The sequence below is a fragment of the Suncus etruscus genome, chromosome 3 (genome assembly GCF_024139225.1).
Source record: "Suncus etruscus isolate mSunEtr1 chromosome 3, mSunEtr1.pri.cur, whole genome shotgun sequence".
In the NCBI taxonomy this organism is placed as follows: domain Eukaryota; kingdom Metazoa; phylum Chordata; class Mammalia; order Eulipotyphla; family Soricidae; genus Suncus; species Suncus etruscus.
In genome coordinates, this window is record NC_064850.1 from 29917241 (window position 1) to 29944897 (window position 27657).

Consider the following 27657-nt stretch of genomic DNA (forward strand, 5'->3'; position numbering starts at 1 on the left):
AATAATCAAAAATATAATCTAAAAAAAATTCATAGAAAGGTGATTACCAGGGTCCAGGGAGGGAGAAGACAATGTTGATTGTAAGGTACCAAGTTCACTTACAGATGAAGATTTCTTGGAATACAAACTTACAGCATAGTGACAAAAATTAACAGTAGTCCTTGTAAACTTAAAATTTGTTAGTGGACTAGAGTTAAATTCTTACACTTATTAAGCCCTTCCCTATCCACAAAACTAACTTGAACTAATGAAGATTAGTTATATAATTTAATAGTAATGATATTTTCTCTCTTTTTTTGTTTTGTTTTGTTTTTGTTTTTTGGGCCACACCCGGCATTGCTCAGGGGTTACTCCTGGCTGTCTGCTCAGAAATAGCTCCTGGCAGGCACAGGGGACCATATGGGACACCGGGATTTGAACCAACCACCTTTGGTCCTGGATCGGCTGCTTGCAAGACAAACGCCACTGTGCTATCACTCCGGGCCCAGTAATGATATTTTCAAAATAAATACATTAGTCAAATTAAAATAGTACACTGAACAGACTACATTAAACTCAGATTCAAAATTCTTACGTTGAATGTATCTCAAAATTGTATTAAATAAAAGAAAATATGTAAATATGTGTTCTATAAGTATCTTTTCTATTTCTTTTTTGCCTCTTTCTACTGTACTGCTATCACCTTCATTCTTTGATAGCTATACTATTGTGCTTAAAAGTACTTAAGTTGTAAAGCTGAAAAAAATACAAAAAAATGTGTCACACTGTTTCTATATATCTATAGCAATATTAAAATAACTACAAAAATTGTAATAGGGTTAACTCTCCATGGAATTTGTTAACTTTTCAAATTAAACATTATGGATATTTTATAGCTTCACATGAGATTTTACAATGCTGTCATTAGTGAAATTATTTTATATAACTAACCTGTGAACTAGATTAATTATTTAAAATAACAACATGTTCAGAGCCTCCTGCTTCTTATAAAAATTATGTAATAAAATTCAGGCAATCTAAAGATAATTAGATATACCATATTCACTATCATTTATTAAAATATTACTATATAGTAAGGAATTATACAAGCAAAAATGTAATTTTAAAAAGAACTGTGACCTCAGATTTCAGGGTAAGTGGGGACCTTAGGTAAATGGTGGAGGGACACTGACACTCTAGTGATAAGCACAGCATAGCTAGTATATGACAATATTATTATACTATAGTTATGTGTTATTTATTTATTTATTTATGCATATTTGTTTTTGGGTCACTCAATGGTGCACAGGTCTTACTCTTGACTCTGTGCTCAGAGAACATGCCTGGTGGTGCTGGAAGACCATATGCATGCAATGCCATTAATTTAACCAGGATGAATTACAAGTAAGGTAAGCACCTTATCATGCTAAACTACTTCTCTTGGGCTGTTATTTTACTTCTGTAAAAAAAAAATAATAACATAGAGTAAAAGACAGCCAAATGTTAGAAGGATTTGTTCTATGTCTTTTAAGAGTTCCATGAATATTTCCATGGATATTCCATTGACTATAAATTGCTTTGGGTATATGGTCATATTTAATGACGTTGATTCTTCCAATTCATTTTCTTGTATTTACTTTTATTAATTTTAGGGGTTATTTAAAATTTTACTAAGTGCTACATAAAATTTGTAATATTAAAATATCATCTCAGCCAGTGATTATAGCCATATAATAGAATGGGAAAAAAACTTTTGCTGGTGAATATATGGAGAGAGATACACTCTTATTCACTGTTAGCAGAACTACTATTTAATTCAGCAATTATGGAAAATAATGTATAGACTCCTCAGAAAATTAAGAATGTAAGATTTATATAAACACTAATTTACTTTTGGGACATATATCCCAAAATACTAGTATAGAATTTACAAGAATATATTCACACCTATGTATGACTATTGTGAATGATGAACTGGGAACAAATCAAGTGCCCAACAAAAGATGAATAGATAATTAAATTGTGTCATATATACATACTGAACTTATATATGATAAAAGGTAAAATTGTGTATTTTGTTGATAACTGAATGGAATTGGAGGATATTAAACTAAATAAATGAAGTGAGGAAGAAGGATGTGAGCCACAGAATAAAAAAGTCACTCATATGGGTAATGAAACAAAGAAATAGGTAAGAGAGCATAATAGGTAGGTGAAAACACGCTCTAAGGTAGTGCCAATAGAACAGCAATCTGTGGTTTGGGAGAGTGTAAGTAAAAGAGATCTTGGGCCAGTAGTTGACGAATGGAACAATTACAGTGAAGTAGCATTGCAGATATAAAATAATAATTTAGAAATGGTTGTATATCATCTTGACTTGAAAAAAGTCCTGAGGAAAATAGAAATGTATTAAAATTATTTTATCATATTTTATGATCTATTAGCAAATGCATTTTATACCAAAGATTCAAAGATCACAGGTTAATAATTAAATTTATAAAAAATTTTCCTATTTTTGAGTTTATCATTTGAACCAATACTGAACTGATAAATATGATTTTACATTTTAGATATTTTGGGAAATAAATCTCCATAATTAGTCATTGTAATGAGTTGGTATAGTACATTACAAGTGTAAAAGTATGGGTGTGTAATATCTTATTATAAAAGAATAAAAGAATAAAATATTATAAACGTGGAAAAAGATAAAGTGAAATTTTAGAACAATTTTATTTTTGGATTTATGAGGCTCTGAACTCATCTTTGCACAGCAAAATAAAAGTAAAGAAAAAGAAAATTTTTATACTCTACAGTAAAGTGATTTATTTGTCTCCTTGGTTACTTTTTTAAAAAATGAAACTTAAATTTATGAGGCCAAAGGGATAGTACAGGGATAATCCACTTGCAAGCAGAAAAGCCCATTTGGAGACCTACCATACCATATACATATGGTCAGTCTTCCAGTACTCCTTATGGCTGATCCCTAAGCACAGACTCAGGAATAAATACTGAACACAGTTCACAGTAACCAAACCTGACTCAGACACACACACACACACACACACACACACACACACACACACACACACAGATAAATGTAAAAGAATAGGAAGTCTCAACCAACATGACAAGATACTAAGGTTCTAACCAACTGGCCAGATTGTAACTCAGCCATTTAAATAGATCTTACACATCTGAGACCTTAGTTTAATCACTACTGAACCATAAAACATACAAAAACAAACAAACAAGCAAATGCTAAGATGGATTTGTTTTACATCAAGTAAAATACTTTCAAGGGAGGATTTAATAAGTAGAATATGACTTATTACTACTATTTTATTAAACTTGACAAAATATATGCATATACTCAGGTTATATTCTTTATTATTAGAACATTTATTAGGCTCAAATGTATGATTTTGATGTAAAGAGACTAATTTAACATTATTTTGTAAGCATTTTCTTAAATCAATTTTTTCATTGATACAATTCAATGGAAGATAATATATTACTTTATTCAAATTTAAAAATTCAATGTTGTTTAGTATATCCACAAAGGGGCCTGACAGATAGAACAGCGGCATTTGCCTTGCAAGCAGCTGACCCAGGACCTAAGGTGGTTGGTTCAAATCCCGGCATTTCATATGGTCCCCCATGCCTGCCAGGAACTATTTCTGAGCAGTTAGCCAGGAGTAACCCCTGAACATCGCCGGGTGTGGCCCAAAAACCAATAACCTTGCACAATTAATTTTAGCTATGCACCTCCACTTATAGTTCCTATTCATATATATCCTTTTTTAATTACATCCCCACTAGCATTGATTTTTCACTGCTTTTGATGTTTACAATTCTCATTAGTATGAGGATATACTTTATTGTTATTTTGATTGCTATTTTCCTGATTATAAGTAATAAATATTTTTCACATGCCTATTGATTATATGTGAGATGTTTGTTCAACTTTTCTTCACATTTTTATAAATATTTTTAATTTTGCTGTTGTCAAGTTTTGTGAGTGTTTTATTTAAAAACTATGTATTAATTTCTTTTGTCAGCTGTCAGTGGTTAGTGTACATTTTCTCCCACTTAATATGGTGTCTGCTTATTCTATAATCAATTCATTCATACTATTAAGAAACTTCTTAGTTTATTGTTGTCTTATTAATTTTTTTCACTATATCCCACTGCCATTGGGCCTGAAAGGTTGATTGTAATAAATAAGCTGTAAATCTTAAGGGTATTTCTTTGTATGTAATTTTTCTTTTTTGCAGAGAAGATCACACCCAGTGGTGCTCAAGGATTACTCCTGGATCCGCCCTCAGAATTTGCTCCTGGCTTGGGTGACCATATGGGGTTTTAGGGATCGAACCCGCATCCTTCCTGGGTCAGTCACATGCATGGCAGACACCCTTCTGCTGTGTTACCACTGCCCTATTTTCCTTTTTAATCTTCCCCTTTTCAATATTCTATCTATGTTTTTTATCATTGTTACTAGGATATGCCTGGTGTGATTATCTTTGGATTTCTTTTAGCTGATACTTTTTGTGTATTCTACATGTGGTTGCATGCACTCTTTAGCTCTGGGAATGTCTCAGGAATGACATTCTTTACTATTGAATCTTCATGAGGGTTTTTCTTTCTGGGTCTTTGGATTCCTATAATTCTAATTTTGTTTCTATTTAATTTATCCTAAGAGTTCTATTGTCATTTCTCCACTTATTTTGAGGATCTTTTTCTACATTATCCTTGTTTATTTTAAGGCTTGTTTTTCCAATCACTTCTGTTGTATAAAGATTTTATTGGGCTCATTTTCCAGCTTACTGATTTTGTCCTCAGTAGCTATTATTTTGCTGATGAGGCCTTCCAGTGATTTTTTTTTTTCATTTCATCTACCAAGTTTTTCAGTCCTGTTATTTATTTCTGCTTGAAGTTTTCTAATTTTTACTCTAATATCCTCTTGAGTTTTATTTGTGGTTCATTCAGTTTGTTCCATAGTATCTTTAATTTCTTTGAACATTTCCCACATTTCCTCTCTCAATTCTCTATCACAGAACCTAAATAAGTGGCCAGTGTTAGTCGACATTTTAGATATACCACCATCATTCTTTACATATGTGTGATTCTATATATTTTCACATGTGACCTTTGCATAATGGTTTTTGTCTGTTTTTTTTCCTTTTTTCTTTTTTTTTTGGGGGGGGGTTTGGGTCACACCCAGCAGCGCTCAAGGCTTACTCCTAGCTCTTCACTCAGAAATTGTTCCTGGCAGGCTTGGGGGAGCATATGGGATGCCAGAATTAAAACCACTGTCCTTCTGTATGCAAGACAAATGCCCTACCTCAATACTATCTCTCTGGCCCGTGTATTTTTTTTTTTTTTGGTTTTTGGGTCACACTCGGCATCGCTCAGGGGTTACTTCTGGCTCCATACTCAGAAATCACTCCTGGCAGGCCCGGGGGACCATATGGGATGCTGGGATTTGAACCAATGACCTTCTGCATGAAAGGCAAATGCCTTACCTCCATGCTATCTCTCCGGCCCCAGCCTGTGTATTTTTTATATGAGTTTTGCTGGAACTTTGTCTAGAAGAAACTGTACTAATCCCAATTCTTCTACATCATGGATGGTGCTCTGCTCACTTGCCAATGAACTCTGCTCTTTTCTTGTTTATTGATTAATTTTAATTTTACAGTTTATTTGACCTTCTCTCCAATTTTGCATGCTCCCTTGAGCAGGTGTCTTACTTTCTTCTTTGTTTCTAAGTTTTTGCTTACTTTTTTCACTCTGGAGAATCCCGTTCCCTCTCTTGAACACATATATTTCTCTTTATCTCTCTTATATTTCTCTAGAAAAGGAAAATTCAAATTATCCTCTTAGTTTAAATTTAATAGGAGTATGAATACATATTGGAAGGTATTAGTTAAAATTAAATTTATAATGTTCCACCTCTGAAGTATATACCTAAGAATTACCTCTTGTTTCCATCCTTATGAACACATCTTTACTCAAAATTTTGTCAAGAAATAAGTGGATAGAAGCAAGATAGTCAGTTTCTAATCTGACTAAGAAATTAGGGAGCATAAATTAAAGGTTTAGTTATTTAAACCAGAATGAAAAATTTAAACCAGATATTAATTATTAATATTATTAATTATTAATTATTTTAAGAAAATATTAATTTTAGTTTATATGTATTTTTAACTAGCAGCCATAAATTAGCAGAAGAAAATGTAAATTACATATACAAACATCCAGAAATATAATAACTTAGAATTCCATATTACATTTCTAGTTAATAAAAGTGAAAATTTTGTTCAATATAATTTTTGGTGGGAAATAAAGAAATAATGTACATAATGTTTAAAGAATTTCCACAAAAATTGATTGATATGCTGTGTTCTTTCAAGTTATAATTTACATTTTTATCATTTTATCTTTGAGACAACTTTAAATTTTTAATAATTTTGGATACTATTAAGTGGTAGTTTCAACTTTGAATTCTATGAAATCTTTACCAGTGCTATTAATTTTGTCTATAACCGATAAGCACCACAGCAATAAAGACAGGCACCACACAATAATCTCGGTTCTAAAATCAAATCATACTCAAGTGCAAAAAAAGAAAGAAAAAGACAAAACAAAATAAAATAAAATAATATTGGAGACATCAACCGTAATCTCCACACCAAAATAAAGACGTCAAAAAAATAGATCATTTATTCTCCTCTTGCTGCTTTCGTGGTATGTGGAAGACCTCTACTTTATCTTGGATGGTAAAATCAGACCTGTTTCTAAAGATCTTGGTGGCTGTGCAGATCAGGGAATGGAGTTTATGAAGTCTTTCTTTGTGGTTCCAGCAGCCATGCCTCTTCAATGTCATTTTTTTGTTTTTTTTTATGTGTTCTAGGTGTTTCAGAATAGTGCTACCATTCTGTGTTTTTCTTTTGTCTTCTGACTTACTTCGTTTAACATAACATGATCTAGGTCCATCCACGTTGCTGCAAAGTCTGTGATTGTATCATTTCTAATTGCCATGTAATATTCCATTGTATATATGTACCACATCTTAATGATCCATTCATCTGTTGTTGGACATCGAGGTTGGTTCCAAGATTTGGCTATTATACTGAGTGCTGCAATAAATAGTGGGGTGCATATGTATTTTGGAATGAATGTCCTTCCATCTTGGGGATATATGCCTAGGAGAGCAATTGCTGGGTCAAATGGCAGCTCAATTCTAAGTTCTTTGAGCACTCTCCAGACTTTTCTCCATAGATGTTGGACCAAGGGGCATTCCCACCAGCAATGAATGAGAGTTCCTTTCATACCACATCCTCTCCAACAAAGGTTGTTCCCATTATTTTTGATATGAGCCAACCTCACTGGTGTGAGGTGGTATCTCATTGTTGTCTTGATTTGGATCTCCCTGATGATGAGCGAAGGTGAGCATGTTTTCATGTGTTTGTTGGCCATCCTTCTCTCTTCCTCAGAGAAATGTCTATTCATTTCGTCTCCCCATTTTTTTATGGCTTCGTTTGGTTTTGAAGGGCTCAGGTTTCTGAGCGCTTTATATGTTCTAGATATCAGCCCTTTATCTGATATATCAAGTGAAAAGATTTTTTCCCATTCTGTTAGCTGTCTTCTTGCATTAAGTAGGGTTTCTTTTGCCATGCAGAAGCTTTTTAGTTTGATGTAGTCCCATTTGTTTATATTTGATGCTAACGTTTTTGCCATTGGTGCTCCATTCTCAAAGACCCTTTTGATATAAAGGTCTTTGAGTGTTCTGCCTATTTTATTCTCGATAAACTTTATAGATTCAGGTCTGATTTCCAGATCTTTGATCCATTTTGAGTTGACTTTTGTATAAGGAGTGAGATATGGGTCGATTTTCACTTTCGTGCATATGAGTTTCCAGTTGTACCAACACCATTTGTTGAATAGGCTTTCTTTGTTCCATTTCATATTCTTGCCTCTTTTATCAAATATTAGTTGGCTATATATCTGGGGGTTTATGTCTGGGAATTCTGTTCTAATCCACTGGTCTGAGGTCCTGTCTCTGTTCCAGTACCATGCTGTTTTTATTACTATGGCTTTATAGTATAGTTTCAAGTTAGGTAAGGAGATACCTCCCAACTTCTCATTTTTCAGAATGTGTTTAGCTATCCTGGGTCTTTTATGGTTCCAAATGAATTTTATAATTGATTGTTCTATTTCTTTAAAGAATTGTGTCTGGATTTGGATAGGGATTGCATTAAATCTATATAGCAGTTTGGGTAAAATAGTCATTTTGACTATGTTAATTCTACCTATCCATGAGGATGGGATGTTCTTCCATTTCTTTAGATCGTCTTCAATTTCTTTCTGAAGTGTTTTGAAGTTTCCCTGGTATAGATCTTTCACTTCTCTTGTAAGGTTGATTCCTAGGTATTTGATATTTTTCGATACTATCTTAAATGGAATTGTATTTTTAATCTCTCTCTCCTCAACTTCATTGTTTGTATATAAAAACGCTACTGTCTTTTGTGTATTGACTTTGTATCCAGCCACTTTACTGTATTGGTTGATTGTTTCTAGGAGTTTTTCTGTGGATTCTTTAGGGTTTTTGATGTATATCATCATATCATCAGCAAATAGAGCTAGCTTCTGTTCCTCTTTCCCTACTTGAATTCCTTTGATTCCCTTCTCTTGTCGGATTGCTATTGCTAGGACTTCTAAGGTTATATTGAATAAGAGTGGAGAGAGTGGACAGCCTTGCCTAGTTCCTGACCTTAGTGTGAATGCTTCTAGCTTCTCGCCATTAAGTATAATGTTGGCTGTAGGCTTTTCATAAATAGTTGTAACTATCTTAAGGAAGGTGCCTTCTAACCCTATTTTACTGAGTGTCTTTAACATGAACGGATGTTGGATTTTGTCAAACGCCTTCTCTGCATCGATTGATATGATCATGTGGTTTTTGTCCTTCATGTTGTTGATGTGGTGTATAATGTTTATTGATTTGCGTATGTTGAACCAACCTTGCATTCCTGGTATGAATCCCACTTGATCGTGATGTATGATCTTTTTGATGAGGTGTTGGATTCGGTTTGCTAAGATTTTGTTAAGTATCTTTGCATCAATGTTCATTAGTGAGATTGGTCTGTAGTTTTCATTAGTGAGATTGGTTCATTAGTGAAATTGGTCTGTAGTTTTCTTTTTTGGTGGTGTCTTTGCCTTCTTTAGGAATGAGTGTGATATTAGCCTCATAAAAGGAGTTTTTTTTTTTTTGTGTATTGTTGTGGTATTTTAATTACTTTTTTCACATCCTCTCTCAAACTGAGGTTGGAAGCCTCTAGACAGGACTCAGCATATTTGATTTTTGATTGAGAAGAGGACATATTAGGTGATGGGTATTCCCCTGATTTAATGTGAATATGTACCCAAAATACTACAGTGAAAGATATGTAAGCCATTATGAAAAAAAAATTGTGTTTTTAATCAGAAATTTTCTTTGACTTACATGTATTATTATTATATTAATTATATTATATGTTATGTTATGTCACTATATTGTTATATTAGTTTACCTCATTATGTTAATCAATTTTGTCCTTTAAATAAATTCTTACTTTAAAAAAAAACAACTTTAGTTTGCTCTGAAGAAAAAAAAATAAAATAAATAAAAGATAAGATAAGGCCTCCCAAATCTTACCACAGGCTGTGTTCTTTACACTGGCTGTATAGAAAGAGGAGGTACAGTAAAGGCACCCCATATACACCTCAACACAGGCCCCTTGCCGGGTATGTATTGTGAATTGGGGGACAAAAAAAATTTTGTCTATATTACTGTAATGATTAATTCTAGTAGTATCTATGTACATGTTTTCTTAAACACAAAGAAAAATATTTTAGTCTTTGTTGAAATACTAAAGTAATCTTTAGTAAAAGATCAAATTATGGTGTGATTTGTTAGTGCTTCTACAGTGTTTTAAAATAAGTTCAAATATGTGCATGTTCCCTGAATGTGAAACTAAGAATTCAATTTCTGGCAACACACAAACATTCACATACGCACACACACACACATTCACAAAAGAGCTAATTATGTCACCAGAAAGAGTTTTGTAAGTATGTCAAGTTCATGTGTGCACCAACTAAGAAGACTCAATTTTTCTTTGTTTTCAATTTAGTATAATGGCATCAGCGATTAAACATGCTGTATCTATACCAGTATTATCTACCATTATCTATCATATATTATCTAACATATTGTATTAATGATGTATATATCATTATATTAAAATGTTATGTATATTATATTTTTAAGCCTTGGTCCTTGAATTTCTTATCTTTTCTTTTTGGGGGCAGCTACACCAGGTGGGGCTCAGGGATTATTCCTGGCTCTGCACTCAGAAATCGGTCCTGGCAGGCTTGTGGAATCATATAGGATGCTAGAGATCAAATTTAACCTTGATCAGCCACGTGCAAGACAGATGCCCTATCCTCTGTGCTATTGCTTTGGTTCCAAATTTCTAATCTTGTAGGTAAATTTTATATTTACATAAGAGAGTGGTTGTAAATAGGATTGGAAAACTTTCCCAAAACTTAATATCAATTTCATTTGAAAATATTTAAATAATTTGTCTATTATATGAATTTGTCTCCTACCAAAATTAATCATACACTTATTTAATAGACTATAAATAACAGGTAACTGATTGACATTTTCTTTGGAAATGTTAAGATTCATATATAATTTTACCATCAAAGTAAAATTGAAATAAAGATTCATATATAATTTTACTATTATTTGAAATTTTATTCAGAAACATTTAGATTCTACTTTTTATACTACTATTTATACTTCTACTATTATTTACAAGTAAGTTCACAAATTTGATATTTCAACTATTATTTTAAGGAACCAAATAATACATTTGTTAGTCTATTTTTTGAGAAATAGGTAGAAAGTTATCAAGGTGAAATTAGCAATGTGAAAATTATCAAGAGTTTTGAAACATCTAAGTAGATCATAGATGTCTCATGCTTAGTCATAGTATTTTGCTCTTAAATTTTTGTGTTTATCACCTTCATCAGTACCTTACTCCAACTTGGACACTGTCCAAGGTACTTGATATTTTACAGAGCCTCTGACTATACTGCTTTGACATATACAGAAATAAACTATTTGATGATAAAGTTTCTTTTCATATACTAGATCTATGTCTGATGTAAAAATCAGTAAAATTTCCAATAAGTATTGGAGTATTTTTGGTTTGAACTGCAGGAAAAAGCCAAGAAAATAATTGGCTATAATTGTGAATCAAAGTAACACCAGTGTTTTCTTTCTGTTTCAGATTTTTTATTCATACCTATCCGTGGAACAGTGAATATTCATAATACTCAAAAAAAAAGACCAATTCATTTTCAGTTGAATAATAATCCCTTGTATTTGATTTCCGCTTAGTTAAGTAGATAACTTCAAATATTAAGAAATTTTACATATATCTAATGTAAATAGTGGAAAAAGAGCTGTAGGTATAGTCTATAATGCTGAAGTTCAAATTCTCTTGCAAACATAATAATATAAAAAATAGCGCCCAGAGTGGTGGCGCTAAAGTTAAGGCATCTTTCTTGCAAGTGCTAGCTTAGGATGGACCGTGGTTTGAAGATCCCCGGTGTCCCATAAGGTCCCCCAAGCCAGGAGCCATTTCTGAGAGCATAGCCAGGAGTAACCCCTCACATCACCAGGTGTGCCCCCCAAATAAATAAAGATTAGTTTATACTACATAAATTATGAATAAGTATTTAAATTTTTTCTCCTAAGGGATGTCTGTTTTATTGCCTTGTTAAAGGTAAATGATTTTTTGTTGTTTTTTTGTTTGTTTGTTTTTTGTTTTGTTTTTTGGGTCACACCTGGCAGCGCTCAAGGTTTACTCCTGACTCTTCACTCAGAAATCGCTCCTGGCAGGCTCGGCAGACCATATGGAATGACGGGATTTGAACCATCGTCCTTCTGCATGCAAGGCAAATGCCCTGCCTCCATGCTATCTCTCCGGTCCTGATAACTGTGTTTTTAAAGCAAATAAAATCCGGTTCTAATTATATGTCTTCCAAAGTTTAAGTTAATTGTTTATATAAAATCATTAAATGTTTAACATACTTTTGCTTATGAGGGATTATTTTTCAGGTCCCTTAGTTATTGGCTACAGACTAAAACTTTTGAAGAAATAGATGCACTAACAATAATACATGACTGATTACCTCTTACTAGGAGGTTTATATGCTTTCAAATGAGAACTGGAAGAATTAATAAGTTAAACAAATATGATATTTCAGTAAAAATAATTAAGAATATGACAATATTACCTTAAAATTAATTAGTTATCAAAGCACATAATATTTTATGAACAAAATATCAAATTTTTAGAGCACCTTGTCATAGAGGTTTCATAACTGAAAAGTTAAAATATATGATAAAAATTATGTTTTCATCAATAAAGGTGGCAAGAGAGCTTTCATTTATACATAAAAAGACAATGTTATTTATGTTCTAGAATATCAACTTTTATGGTTCTTTTGGCAGCATTATCTTTTCTAAGATTAATAACCTATAATAATATTAGTAATTTATGTTAAATTATACAATATGTAATTAACTTTATAGATTTTTGTTGTTCTCCAAGAACATACATCTGACATAGTTCATACTTCTTTCACTATTAGATATACATATTTAAATTTCTATAGCAATATGTTAACTTTCTATAAAAATAGTTTGTTGGAGTCAGAGCAGTATAACAGGTAAAGTGCTTGTCGTACATACAGCCAACTTTGTTTCAAGCCCCAGAATCCTATTTGGTCCCTTGTACACTGTCAGGAGTAATTAATGAGTGTAGGGCCAGAGAGACCCATAAAACATTTTTGCATTTAACCCCTAAATAAAAAAGGAGTTTTTCAAGTATTTATTAATTCTTATAAAATATAATTAATTAATAAAAACTTTGCACTATTTCATAAAATTGCCACAAATAATGTCTTAATAGTAAAAATGTGGCCAGTGAGTGAGTGAGAAATGGCTGCATGTGGGGGTTTCCAGGCAGAGTGCTGATTGCTCTACCTGCAAAGTCTCCACCGGGCTGTGCTTCTTCTGAGGAACTGAGCACCGGAAGGGAGCCCTGTCCTACCCTTCTCTGTCTTTCCTGAACTCTGGAAGCTCTCCTCAGAGCCCTGGGAAGTGAAACCCAAAGAAACTACATTTGGAAGCTACCCAGCGAACCAGAAACTGAGCACTAGAAGGGAGCCCTGTCCTACTCTTCTCTGTCTTTCCTGAACTCTGGAAGCTCTCCTCAGAGCCCTGGGAAGCGAACCCCAAAGAAACTACATTCGGGAGCTACCCAGCGAGCCAGTGAGTGAGTAAGAAATGGCTGGATGTGGGGGTTTCCAGGCAGAGTGCTGATTGCTCTACCTGCAGAGTCTCCACCCGGCTGTGCTTCTTCTGAGGAAACTGAGCACCGGAAGGGAGCCCTGTCCTACCCTTCTCTGTCTTTCCTGAACTCTGGAAGCTCTCCTCAGAGCCCTGGGAAGCGAACCCCAAAGAAACTACATTCAGAAGCTACCCAGCGAGCCAGTGACTCTCCTCAGAGTCCTGGGAAGTGAACCCCAAAAATACAGCATTCTGAAGCTGCCCAGCGAGCGAGTGAAAACTACGCCTGACCAGTGGGGCCCGACTGTGAAAAACTGTGAGTGCTGCCTGTGTGTGTCTCTCTGCTATCCTGTTGCGTGAACCTCCTGAGAGTGGGCTGAAAAGAGGCTCCAGAAGGCACTTAGCTCCACTTCGCTATGCAGCCATGAGCTCTTTCTAAAAAAAGAACACCAACACAAGAAGAAAAAAACCACACTAAGAACTGTGCTGGATCACAGAAGCAAGAATTTCTCTCCAGACTGTCTTCTCTGCTGCGTGCTTGGGCCTAAGATTTGATCCTGTGTGAGGCTTCATCCACGGAGGACTCCCCTACCTTGGAGGCAAGTCGGGCGATCCAGAAAGGGCGGAGCCAGAGAAGTGTGTTGCCTGCATCATATAACCAATGAATACCACCACAACACGTAGAAAAACCCACAATACAAGTGTGACAATGGGGAAACAACGCAGGCCAGCATCAGACATAGAGAATGAAGATGACAATTCTGATGACCAGTTAACAACCAACCAACGAATCAATCTCTCAGATAAGGACTTTAGAGTAGCAATATGGAACATACTCAAAGAACTCAAAGAAACCATGAATAGAATAGAATAGAACACTAATAAGAATCAAGAAAATATGAAAACAGAAATCACAAAACTCCAAACTGAAATAACATGTCAAATAACAGGCCTGAAAAAATCAGTAAACGAAGTGAATGACAAAATGGATAAGCTTTGGGACAGGGTATCAGAAGCTGAGAATAGACTTGGTGCTGTGGAAGATGAGATACATAACAATTCCATACAACAGGAGAGATTGGAAAAAAAACTTAAAACAAATGAACAGACAATGGAAAAATTAGTCAAAGAATGGGAACAGATGAAAATAGAGGTCTATGATAAGATCAACAGAAACAACTTAAGAATCATTGGAGTCCCAGAGACCCAGGAAGAAAATTTCCAGGAAGAATCAACGGTCAAGAACATCATTAAAGAGAAACTCCCAGAGCTAAAGAATATATGTGATCAAATCCTGCATGCTCGAAGAGTGCCAACCAAAAGAGACCCAAGAAAAACCACCCCAAGACACATCCTAGTCACAATGACAAATCCCACAGATAGAGACAGAATTCTGAAAACAGCAAGATCAAAACGGGAAATCACGTTCAAGCAAGCTTCCTTGAGATTTACAGCAGACCTGTCACCAGAAACACTAAATGCCAGAAAGCAGTGGTGGGATATTGTGACAAGACTGAATGAAATGAATGCTTCACCTAGAATACTGTACCCAGCAAAACTCACTTTCCGGTTTGACGGAAGAATACATGGTTTCACGGACAAAAAACAGCTCAGAAACTTTACAGACTCAAAACCAGTCTTAAGAGAAAAACTGAAAGACCTAATCTAAGACAAGACTGACCAAAAGACACACCAAATTTCGATATAAAGATGGCATTAAATCCCAGGACAATTCTTTCTCTCAACGTCAATGGACTAAATGCACCAGTTAAGAGACACAGAGTGGCTAAATGGATCAAAAAACTCAATCCAACCTTCTGCTGCCTACAAGAAACGCACCTGAATAGTCAGAACAAACATAGACTCAAAATAAAAGGCTGGAGAAAAGTTATCCAAGCAAACAACAACCATAAAAAAGCTGAAGTGGCCATACTAATATCAGATAATGCAAACTTTATACTCAGGAAGGTTGTAAGGGACAAAGATGGATATTTTATATTAATCAAGGGGTATGTAGAGCAGGAAGAAATAACTCTCCTAAACATATATGCACCAAATGAGGGGCCAGCAAAATATTTAAAACAACTTTTGACAAATCTGAAAAACAATATCAATAACAACACAATAATTGTGGGGGACCTCAACACTGCTTTGTCAACACTGGATAGGTCAACCAGACTGAAACCCAACAAGAATATACTAGACCTGAGGAGAGAAATGGAAGAAAGAGGCCTAGTGGATATATATAGGACACTCCATCCCCAGAAACCTGGATACACATTCTTCTCCAATGTACATGGGACATTCTCCAGGATAGACTACATGCTGGCACATAAAACATACCTCCATAAGATCAAGAGGATAGAAATTTTGCAGACTACCTTCGCTGACCACAAGGCTCTGAAATTATTTGTGAACTCCAAAGGGACTCAGAAGAAAAACTTTAACACCTGGAAGTTAAACAGCCTCATACTCAATAACCAGTGGGTCCGAGATGAAATCAAGGAGGAAATCAAAAGGTTCCTGGAAACAAATGACAATAAAGACACAAACTATCAGAACTTATGGGACACAGCAAAAGCAGTACTGAGAGGAAAATTTATAGCTTTGCAAGCACACATCAGGAAGGAAGAAGGAGCTTACCTGAGTAGCTTAATGACACAGCTAATAGAACTAGAAAGTACTCAACAAAAGGACCCAAAAATAGGAAGACACAAGGAAATAACAAAGCTGAGAGCAGAAATCAACGAAGTGGAAACTCAAAAAACAATCCGAAAGATCAACGAAAGCAGAAGTTGGTTCTTCGAAAAAATAAACAAGATTGATAGACCACTGGCAAACCTAACAAAGAAAGAGAGAGAGAGAGAAACTTGATAACTCGTATTAGGAATGAAAAAGAAGAGATCACTACTGATATGACAGAGATTCAAAGGGTAATCAGAAACTACTTTGAAAAACTCTATGCCACTAAAAATGAGAACCTGGAAGAAATGGATAAATTCTTGGACTCTTATAATCTTCCACGGTTGAAAGAAGAGTATGTAGCATATCTAAACACCCCCATCACCATTGATGAAATAAAAATGGTAATCAAAAGTCTGCCCAAAAACAAAAGCCCAGGCCCAGATGGATTCACTAATGAATTCTATCAAACTTTCCAAGAGGAACTACTACCAATCCTGGCAAGACTCTTTCATGAAATTGAACAAGTGGAAACACTCCCAAATAGATTTTATGAAGCCAACATCACCTTGATACCTAAACCAGACAGAGATGCTACGAAAAAAGAAAATTACAGACCAATATCGCTGATGAATGCAGATGCAAAGATCCTCAACAAAATCCTGGCAAATAGGATTCAATACCTCATTAAGAAGATCATCCACTACGATCAAGTAGGTTTCATCCCAGGAATGCAAGGATGGTTTAATATCCGTAAGTCTATCAACATAATACACAACATCAACAACAAGAAAAATAAAAACCACATGATTATATCAATAGATGCAGAGAAAGCATTTGATAAGGTCCAACACCCATTCTTGATCAAAACTCTCAGCAAGATGGGAATGGAAGGAACCTTTCTCAATATAGTTAAGGCCATCTACCACAAGCCAGTGGCAAATATTATCCTCAATGGAGAAAAACTAAAAGCCTTCCCTCTAAATTCTGGCACAAGACAAGGCTGTCCTCTCTCACCACTCCTATTCAACATAGCACTGGAAGTACTTGCTATAGCGATTAGGCAAGAAAAAGATATCAAGGGAATCCAAATAGGAAAGGAAGAAGTCAAGCTCTCACTGTTTGCAGATGACATGATGCTCTACTTAGAAAACCCTAAAGACTCTACCAAAAAGCTTCTAGAAACAATAGACTCATATAGCAAGGTGGCAGGCTACAAAATTAACACACAAAAATCAATGGCCTTTCTATACACCAATAGTAATAAGGAAGAAATGGACATTAAGAAAACAACCCCATTCACAATAGTGCCACACAAACTCAAATATCTTGGAATCAACTTGACTAAAAATGTGAAAGACCTATACAAAGAAAACTATAAAACTCTGCTCCAAGAAATAAGAGAGGACACGCGGAAATGGAAACACATACCCTGCTCATGGATTGGCAGGATTAACATCATCAAAATGGCAATACTCCCCAAGGCGTTATACAGATTCAACGCTATCCCTCTAAAGATACCTATGACATTCTTCAAAGAGGTAGATCAGGCACTTTTGAAATTTGTTTGGAAAAATAAACACCCTCGAATAGCTAAAGCAATCATTGGGAAAAAGAATATGGGAGGAATTACTTTCCCCAACTTTAAACTTTACTACAAAGCAATAGTTATCAAAACAGCATGGTATTGGAATAAGGACAGACCCTCAGATCAGTGGAATAGGCTTGAATACTCAGAAAATGTTCCCCAGACATACAATCACCTAATTTTTGATAAAGGAGCAGGAAATCCTAAATGGAGCAAGGAAAGCCTCTTCAACAAGTGGTGTTGGCACAACTGGGTAGCCACTTGCAAAAAATTGAACTTAGACCCCCAGCTAACATCATGTACGAAGGTAAAATCCAAATGGATTAAAGACCTCGATATCCGACCCCAAACCATAAGATATATAGAACAACACATAGGCAAAACTCTCCAGGACATTGAGACTTCAGGCATCTTCAAGGAGGAAACTGCACTCTCCAAGCAAGTGAAAACAGAGATTAACAGATGGGAATATATTAAGTTGAGAAGCTTCTGCACCTCAAAGGAAATAGTGCCCAGGATACAAGAGCCACCCACTGAGTGGGAGAATCTATTCACCCAATACCCATCAGACAAAGGGCTAATCTCCAAAATATACAAGGCACTGACAGAAATTTACAAGAAAAAAACATCTAATCCCATCAAAAAATGGGGAGAAGAAATGAACAGACACTTTGACAAAGAAGAAATACAAATGGCCAAAAGACACATGAAGAAATGCTCCACATCACTAATCATCAGAGAGATGCAAATCAAAACAACAATGAGATACCACCTCACACCACAGAGAATGGCACTCATCACAAAGAATGAGAACAAACAGTGCTGGCGGGGATGTGGAGAGAAAGGAACCCTTATCCACTGCTGGTGGGAATGCCATCTAGTTCAACCTTTATGGAAAGCAATATGGAGATTCCTCTAAAAACTGGAAATCGAGCTCCCATACGATCCAGCTATACCACTCCTAGGAATATACCCTAAGAACACAAAAATACAATACAAAAATCCCTTCCTTACACCTATATTCATTGCAGCACTATTTACCATAGCAAGACTCTGGAAACAACTAAGACTCTGGAAACAACTAAGATGCCCTTCAACAGACGAATGGCTAAAGAAACTGTGGTACATATACACAATGGAATATTATGCAGCTGTCAGGAGGGATGAAGTCATGAAATTTTCCTATACATGGATGTACACAGAATCTATTATGCTGAGTGAAATAAGTCAGAGAGAGAGAGAAAAACGCAGAATGGTCTCACTCATCTATGGGTTTTAAGAAAAATGAAAGACATTCTTGCAATAATAATTTTCAGACACAAAAGAGAAAAGAGCTGGAAGTTCCAGCTCACCTCAGGAAGCTCACCACAAAGAGTGATGAGTTTATTTAGAGAAATAACTACATTTTGAACTGTCCTAATATTGAGAATGTATGAGGGAAATGTAGAGCCTGTTTAGGTTACAGGCGGGGGTTGGGTGGGGAGGAGGGAGATTTGGGACTTGGGTGATGGGAATTTTGCACTGGTGATGGGTGGTGTTCCTTTTATGACTGAAACCCAAACACAATCATGTATGTAATCAAGGTGTTTAAATAAAAAAAAAAAGATAAAAAAATAGTAAAAATGTGAGAGCTTTGAGGAAGCACATTAGTAGTGAATGTCTAAACCTTATAATAAGCTTTAGAAAGCTTTTTTGTTATTTAAGGTTTTTACTTGATTTTGGTAAATCTCTCTGCCTTTAATTTAATTGCAGATTTTTCAAGTGGTTCATCAATTTAGTGCTCTACACAAGAAGGAAGTAAATTCTCAGATCAAGAAAATATTTTATCATATTTTCTTTCTAATGCATGGTTTTCTACTTTAGACATTTTATTCATATCAGGGATATGCCTAGAAAAGTAAATTAAATGCTGTACAAAAGTAACATTCTTTACATTAAATATTTCTAGTCTTACTAATTGCTAGCAAGAGCAAAATATTTTTTGTCATTTTGTTTACCTATAAAGATATAACTCAATGACAAATCGAGATTGAATATACTGAAAAGGAAATTTATAATTATAACGGTCAGATATATAATTTTGATGTTTATCTACATAGTTTTATGATCAGGAAAAAGGAAAGAGAAAAATGAATATAATACAACATGATAAAAAGGGAAAATTATGGAGTAAATATGATGTTGTATTTATTTAAAAGTGTAGAAGAAAGCACTTGGATTATTGACCAGAATAACAACTATCCTAGGGGAACAATGCTGACAATTAATATGATTTAATGATAAATTTTCTAGAGACAAATGGAAAGGATCAATCAGAGAAGGAATCTAAATAATAGTTAAGAGAATTAAAAGGAACATATTAAATTAGAATTAAATTAAAAGGAACATATTAAGTAAAAAAAAGTAATGCCATGGGATGAAACAAAGTGTTTATGGGAACCAATTCTGAAAAAATTTAGATTGTTTCTATATACAAATTTATTCAAATTTATTATATCAAACAGACAAATTTTCAAATAGACAAATTCAAATGAGGTTGAAATAAGTGTTTCAGGATAAGGCTCTGGAAACTTCTTTGAACCTGTTGATTGGCTCACAATGTATGAATTCATTTCTTGAAGTTGACTACTTTGCATCTCTTGTTAGTTGATCTCTTGACAGCTTTGCTGAACTCCTTTCTGATTTTTAAAATGGTCTGAACAATGCTATTAAAGAGTTGGGTAGGAGAAAGAGTACAGCATTGAATGTAGCCAACCCATGTTCAATCTTTAGCACTTCATATTGTCCCTGAGCTCACTATGACTGATTCCTAAGAGCAGAAACAGAAGGGAGCCCTGAGAACAATCAATCAATCAATCAGTAAAAGAAAATAAAAAGAAAATATTATTAAAATGCAAATAATAATGTCATAAAGCAGGGGTCTCAAACTCAATTTACCTGGGGGCCACAGGAGGCAAAGTCTGAGTGAAGCAGGGCTGCATAAGGGGTTTCACAAAAAAGAAGTCCTCAAACATCATTATTAACAGTATTAGTTATTTCTTCTGAACATGAATAGAACATTGAGTGAAGATCATGAACAGTTCTTCTGAACATGGCATCTTTTGCCTATTCCTTGCTGCCAGAGACTTGACAGTGCTTCTCACAAATCTGAATCACATTTGGCTTTAGAGAGGAAGTAGTTGAGATCCTCAGTATGGTTTGAAGATGATCATCATTAAATCTAGACCTGTACTTTGACTTATTGAAGTTCAATGTGAAGAATAACTTTTCACACAAATATGTGGTCCCAAAAAGGCACATGGTGCTCTTGAACATTCGGGAAAGCACAGGGAAGCTTGGGGGGCAATTCTTTCAAAAATTGCCCATGCATGTCTGCTTTTCCACTAATCTCCCTGAACTTGGCTTTGAGATCAGAGTTGCATTGCAGGTCAATGAGTTCCATTTGAAGCACTGGAGGGGCATCTTGCACATCAAAGGAAAAGGGGTCCACAAAAATTTGGAAAGTGGCTCTGTGCTTTTTGAAGTCTGCAAATCTGTGATCAAATTCCTTCTCTAGCTCAAAAATAGCATCAACATATTTCTCACCACTGAATGGTATGCCTGCATCCACAAGTTCCTTGCATGCTGGGATATGGCAAAGGTTTGTCTGAGAAAGCTGGGATTTCCATAACACAAGTTTTGTGGAGAATGCTCTCATGCTGTCACTAAGCTGCCCCAGGCCTTGGAACATCTTGTTTAGTACATTCAGTTTATGTGTGATGTCAACAAGAAAAGCTAAGTTCATGAGCCATTTGTGATCACTCAACTCAGAAACAGCATTCCCATCCTTCTCCATGAATGCTTTCACTTCTCTCAACTCAAAAAACCTTTTCAGGACATTTCCTTTGCTGAGCCAACATACCTCAATGAAATAGAGAACATCTCCATATTCTGACTCCATTTCCTCTAAAAAAGCATGTGCTTTAAGCCCCTGGATCTGATGTGGTTGATGCATTTCACAACAACAGGCATCCCATTGTCACACGGCAGGTATTTACTGCAAAGGGCCTGCTGATGGATAATGCAGTGAAGAGCAATGGCCTTCTCTACACCCTCCTCTTCAAGTATTTTTGAACAAGTTCCACCAGTCCATTTTTCCTCCCTGTCGTCAATGGCACTCCATCGGTTATTATTCCAACAATCCTCTTTCATGGCAAACCTGCATTCTCAATGACATCACACAGATGCCAAAATATCTCATTAGCAGTGGTCTGGCCATGCATTGGAATTATTGTGAGCAGCTCCTCTGTCAATTAAAAATTGCATCCAACACCAAGGACATAAATTGTGAGCTGTGCAGTGTCTGTTATATCTGTGCCCTCGTTAAGAGCAACTGAGTATGCATCAAAACATTTGGCTTTCTCACACAGTTGATGATAAATAAATGTCACTTGACATGTTATAAATGCACTCTGCCACAGTGTTGGCAGAAAGGCTGATTTTACTAAACTAACCTTTCTTTTCTGGACAGATAATACTTGCAGCCTGTAACATGCATTATTATTATTTTTTTTTTTTTGGTTTTTCAGGCCACATCCGTTTGATGCTCAGAGTTTTCTCCTGGCTAAGCGCTCAGAAATTGCCCCTGGCTTGGGGGGACCATATGGGACACCGGGGGATCCAACCATAGTCGCGATCTTTCCTTGAGTAGTGCTTATAAGGCAGATACCTTACCTCTAGCGTCATTTCGCTGGCCCCTGTAACATGTATTTTTTAACAAACTCTCCTTCTGTGAATAGTTTCCCTGCTTTAGCAATAATCTCACTAACTATGTAACTAGCTTCAACTGAGGCAACTTTCTCTTTGGTTGTTTTCTTGAAGAAATTTTGTTGCCTCATTAGACATGTTATAAGACTGGCAACCCATTTGGCTCTCTCATTTCCTTGCTATTTTGCACATTCCTCAGCATGTTTAGTTTGAATAATGGCATTTCAAGTTGTATTCCTTGTGCACTGCAACTTTCTCTGAGCAAATAAGACATGTGGTGATGTCCCTGTGCTCAACAAAGAAATAATGCGTCTCCCACTTTTCCTGTAATTGTCTGTGCTCGTCATCAATCTTTCTCTTCACTGCAGGCTTTGATGAAGTTATGATGAAGGTATGACAAAATCTAATTCTGTAATAAGCTTCTCTTTCTTCTCTCTCTTAGGCCTCCGATAATGCAAGGGACAGCGGACAGGAGCAGCAGAAATGATATCTGCGCTAGGCACAAAGTATTCACGATTATTGGCTTACGGAACATTCACAATAAAAGATTGCATTAGTAAGAAAAAAAATCACAAAAAAATCGCATTAAACATTTGCATACCCCAAACAGAACTGCTTGGGTTATGCGAATGTTTAATGTGATTTTTTCTTACTAATGCGATTTTTATTGCGATTATTCGATAAGTGAATAATTGCAAATACTGCAATATTTGAAGGCCGACCGCTGTCTACAAAATGTTGTATGGAGGACCTCAAATGGCCCGCAGGCCATGAGTTTGAGACCCCTGTCATAAAGGATGAAAGAGCAGCAACCCTGACTGTAGAAAATTGTTGAGGGTAACATGACTGTTGTATTTTAAGGAAACATATGTGTTTATATATAAATGTATAATAAGAAAATTGAGTTTATATTGTACCCTGAACTTAAAAATTATTTTGGTTTTTAAATTTTATCCCAAATTTACTCCAGGCTTATTTTTAGGTCTGTGCTTAGAAGTCACTCTGGGAATCTGTGGGAGACCACACATATTACCCGGAGTCAAATTCAGATCAGCCTCGTGTAAAGCAAATGCTTAACATCCTGTATCATACCTCCAACCCTTAACTTATTTTTGAATATAAACTTACGTAAAAGTTCTTCAATTTTATTCCTCATGATCTTACAATATAAATATAAATTAAACTGACAAAGCAATTGATAAAGAATCACTGATACTCTGGTCCATTGGATGAAACCAAGAATATCTCATATAACACTTAACCATTCATCTTTTTATGATAATTTTATTCCATATCCTGTAAATACCTCAAAATTACCCAAAGAGTGGTAAGGACAAATAGAAATGGCATAGACAAAGGGGTCAAGAACTAAAGAAATCCTAGAGTGTGAAAATGGGGTGAGGACCAGGTGCAAATGATGACATTGAACAGCAAGATGAGAGATGGGAGTTTTTACAAATATTTTTATTTAAGCACCACCGTGACAAATATGTTTATTGGTTGGTTTTATCACAAAAAAGTACACTCCCTTGACCAGTGCAACCTTCCCCTGCCACCAATGCTCCCTATCTTTCTCCTCCCTCACCCCCTGCCATTCTTTTTCTATCACTCACTGCCATTGTCATGATAGTTGTTTATATAGTTTCTCTAACAGCACTCATCAACATTTGTAGTAAGCTTTATTTCACTGTCTGGTCCTTCCAGCCCTCAAGGGATTGGAATTTTCATATTGCCGCCTTTACATCAAACAGTGTCAGGTCAAAGACAATAAAGGTTAGTATGTAGACACATCCACATAGGTTTAGGAAGAACCTAAATGTTCAGTTTCACTGTGCTATGTAATATTTCACTAGTAATGCACTGAGACTGGGATCTTCCAAGAAAGTCACATTTTGTCATGGCTCAGTGACAGTACAAGAGTGGTGGAGGCATTTGTATCAGTGATGCATAGATTTGCTGGAGTGAATTACTTGGAGGCACCATGTTGGGGTTCCGAAATGAGGGTGCGAGGGACAAACTAACAAGCAAATCTGTGGGCTAGAATATGCTATAAATAAAAAAAAAGTAGGTTTAACTCTGAAGAGTTTATATTTTAGTGTTCATGTCACCTATAGGGTACTCCACATGTCTTAACCCCAGAAAACCACTATCTAGCATGTGCATCTACATCCTAAACTGCAGAATGAAAACTAGAGAGACCACTGTCCCCATAAAAGTAGCCACAGTCTCAATCAGAAATATCAAGGGAGAGTTCATTGGGCAGGAGAACATTTTAAACAGAAGAATGAGATCTTAATAGAAAGTCAGAACTTAGTGTACAGTATTGTTGAATAAATGATGTTCTAAAGCAGACAAGATAGCCATTACTGAGTAAAATCTTTCCCATAGGGGGAAAAAGTCATTTATAGTTGCATAAAAAAAAGCACTGCCATAAGTGCCTAATGAAGCGTTTTGCAGAAAATGTGCATACATGGTACAAGAGGAGAAATTCAGAGTCAAAGGACAAAATAAACTTGTTTGTTTAATAGTTTGTTTAGTAAGCATCACATGCTAAAAATGATGTACTTTCAAAAGAACTTTGCTTACCAAACAAATTAAAGTTGATGCGTCTTTTACTATTTTGTTGTAATTTTTTTTCTTTTCTTTTATATGCCCTCCACCCACCCTTCCCTTTGACTTGGATAGTACTGAGATATGCAAATCTGCATTTGGTTTATTTTTCAAATTGTAGGATAATTCAAAACACATTAGAAAAGACAGTTCTTTTTATTTAATTTAAAGAAAATGCATCACATAATTGACATTACTGACCACAATACATTTGTTTTCAGATAAGTGAGAGTAGTTATTAATAAAAAAAAGAAAAGAACGAAAAATGAAAAAGAAAGAGAAGAAAATTAAGAAAAAATAAAGAAAAAAAGTAGTTCAATGGTAAGCAAATTTGTGGAAATTATTGTATCTCCAATTCTGTCATTAATGCAATGGCATAAGGTCTAGTTAGTTGCTAAAAGGTTAGCTGTCCATTCTGTTATTTCATTTGTTTCCAACCATTAAGTGACCTCAGCTACACATTGGCATCTAAATTGATGTTTTTCTATAGGGATGACAGCATCAAACAAATGAAATTGTCCAGGAGTTTCAAAGAAAATTAATGATTCTGAGACTTTTAGGACATGTTCTCAACTGCCCAGGCCTGCCATTAGGAGAATGCAGGGGGAGGGTGCCTACTCTCACTCAAAATAAAGTCCTAGTGATATCAGCCCAAATACTGGCATAACTGAAGTATGATCATATTGGTTTCTCCAAACAGAATTGTAGAGGAGTACTAAGGCAGGGCCACAGGCAAAGTAGTGATTATGAGTGATAGAAGCCTCAGGTATGACTTCAAAGGGAGAGGACTTAACTTGCCCTTTCCTCCTGGTATTTGCAGCTTTTGTTGCGTGGCTGGTGTACCCATGAATTTTCACTGCTTGGTTTGGTTTATATCTCTTTTGAGAAAAGAATGAGTCAATGGGGTTGGCCTGATATAAAAACACAGTGATTGCATCTGTCAATTGTATTTGCCAGGCTCCTGGAAGAAGAAAGATATGGAAGCAGAATGCCTACACACACTCCAAAAAGCCCTGGTGATAGCCCAAATACTGGCATGCCTTAAGGTTGGTCAGACTGGTGTCTCTGAAGAGATCCATTAACGAGTGGTAAGACTTGAAAAATGGTTATATCTTTCCCTAAGTTTTTCTAACTTTTTTTTCTATTTTTTCTGCCACATCTGGTGGTGCTCAAGTAATGCCCCGGCTCTACACTCAGAAATCACTCCTGGCAGACTCAAAGGACTATATGGGATGCCAATAATAAAAACCCAGGTTGGCTGTGTGCAAGACAAATGTCCTACCTGCTGTACTCTCAAATTTTTGATACTCTAAATTTTTCAGATCATAGATAGATTTCAAGTTATTCTTCATATCTCAATTTACTTTTAGGTTTATAACATCCCCTTTTCATATATATACATATATGCACATATATATGCATATAATTTTAATATAGATGTGTGTAAATGCTATATGTAGTATCTAGTTATTACTTTTTAATTTGGTTGCATTCATTTAAGCTAGTTTATGGGATTGCGCTTTGAATATTAGATTTTTAATTTTCAAAAGGTTTATTCATGGATCATAGCAATAGTAAAGTGAGTAGGACTTTTTGACTTACAGATGGCATACTTGGGTTTGACCCCTATATCCAAATGACCTTGAAATCTGCAAGAAGTGATTCCTGAGTGCAGTCAGGAGTAATTCCTGACTGCTGCTGGGTGTGGCCTAAACAACAAAACAAACGATTTATTTATTTAGTTTGTATACCACAGTTGCTTATATTTTAATTGTATTTAACATTACACATGTATTCAATCCCTCCTATTTTTCAATTATGTGTATGTAAAATCTCAATATCTGTCATTTTTTGAATCTCTGATTTAGCTTCATTTTGCTGGCTCTTATTCATTTTCTCTTAAAATCTTATTCTTTTCTCTTAAAATCATATTTCTTGGGAGTGTCACAGCAAAAATTATTTAAGGTGAATTCCCACAAAAAGAATTTGAAAATGCTTCTGGCAATGTATGAGATCCACTATCCATTTTATATCAAAATTGAATACTTCAAACAAAGTTATTTACCTGAGAGCACCTCTTCCCTGAGTATTGGAAGTTTTGTAAATTTAGCCTGCAATCTCAAGTTGAGAATTATGCTCAGAGAAAACATCATATTCTTCCTCACTCAAGAGGTTTCCTGGATATGGAAAAAGAGATGACAAAGGTGGTTCATTTACCTTTGCACTAAACATATAGCCTTTAAAGTCAAGCTGACGTTTACCCAAAATCAAATGTGGTTAAAGAGAACAAAAATGACCTCTTCAGTTCCAGAATCTTTGTGGATTTCAGCTTTCACATAGTATAAACTTAGTTTTCAAAAACACACAAGGACTTGTATTTATTGGATAGTCTATATTGCAGTTTCAATGATGTATTTTATATTGAATCTGGCGTTTTAGATGCTATCATTTGAGAATAATCCAAAATATGAAATGAACCAGATTAACTGGCAAGGAGAATAGAGTTTTTTTCCACTCAAATAAAGAATGTTTACAGAAATGGCATTAAAATACATGTTAACTTCCTATTTCAGTCTGAGGGATTGACTATGCCAATCTTGAAAAGACACATTTGAGTCCTAACCTTTGGTACACGAGTATTGGATCT

General features: G+C 35.3%; 1 non-coding gene across 1 annotated transcript; it reads left to right on the top strand.

The window, feature by feature from the left end:
- The first annotated feature begins 9653 nt into the window (after positions 1-9653).
- Positions 9654-9786, top strand: LOC126005182 (small nucleolar RNA SNORA51). The gene has a single exon (XR_007494354.1). It is a non-coding gene; the product is annotated as a small nucleolar RNA SNORA51 (small nucleolar RNA).
- Positions 9787-27657: the final 17871 nt, after the last annotated feature.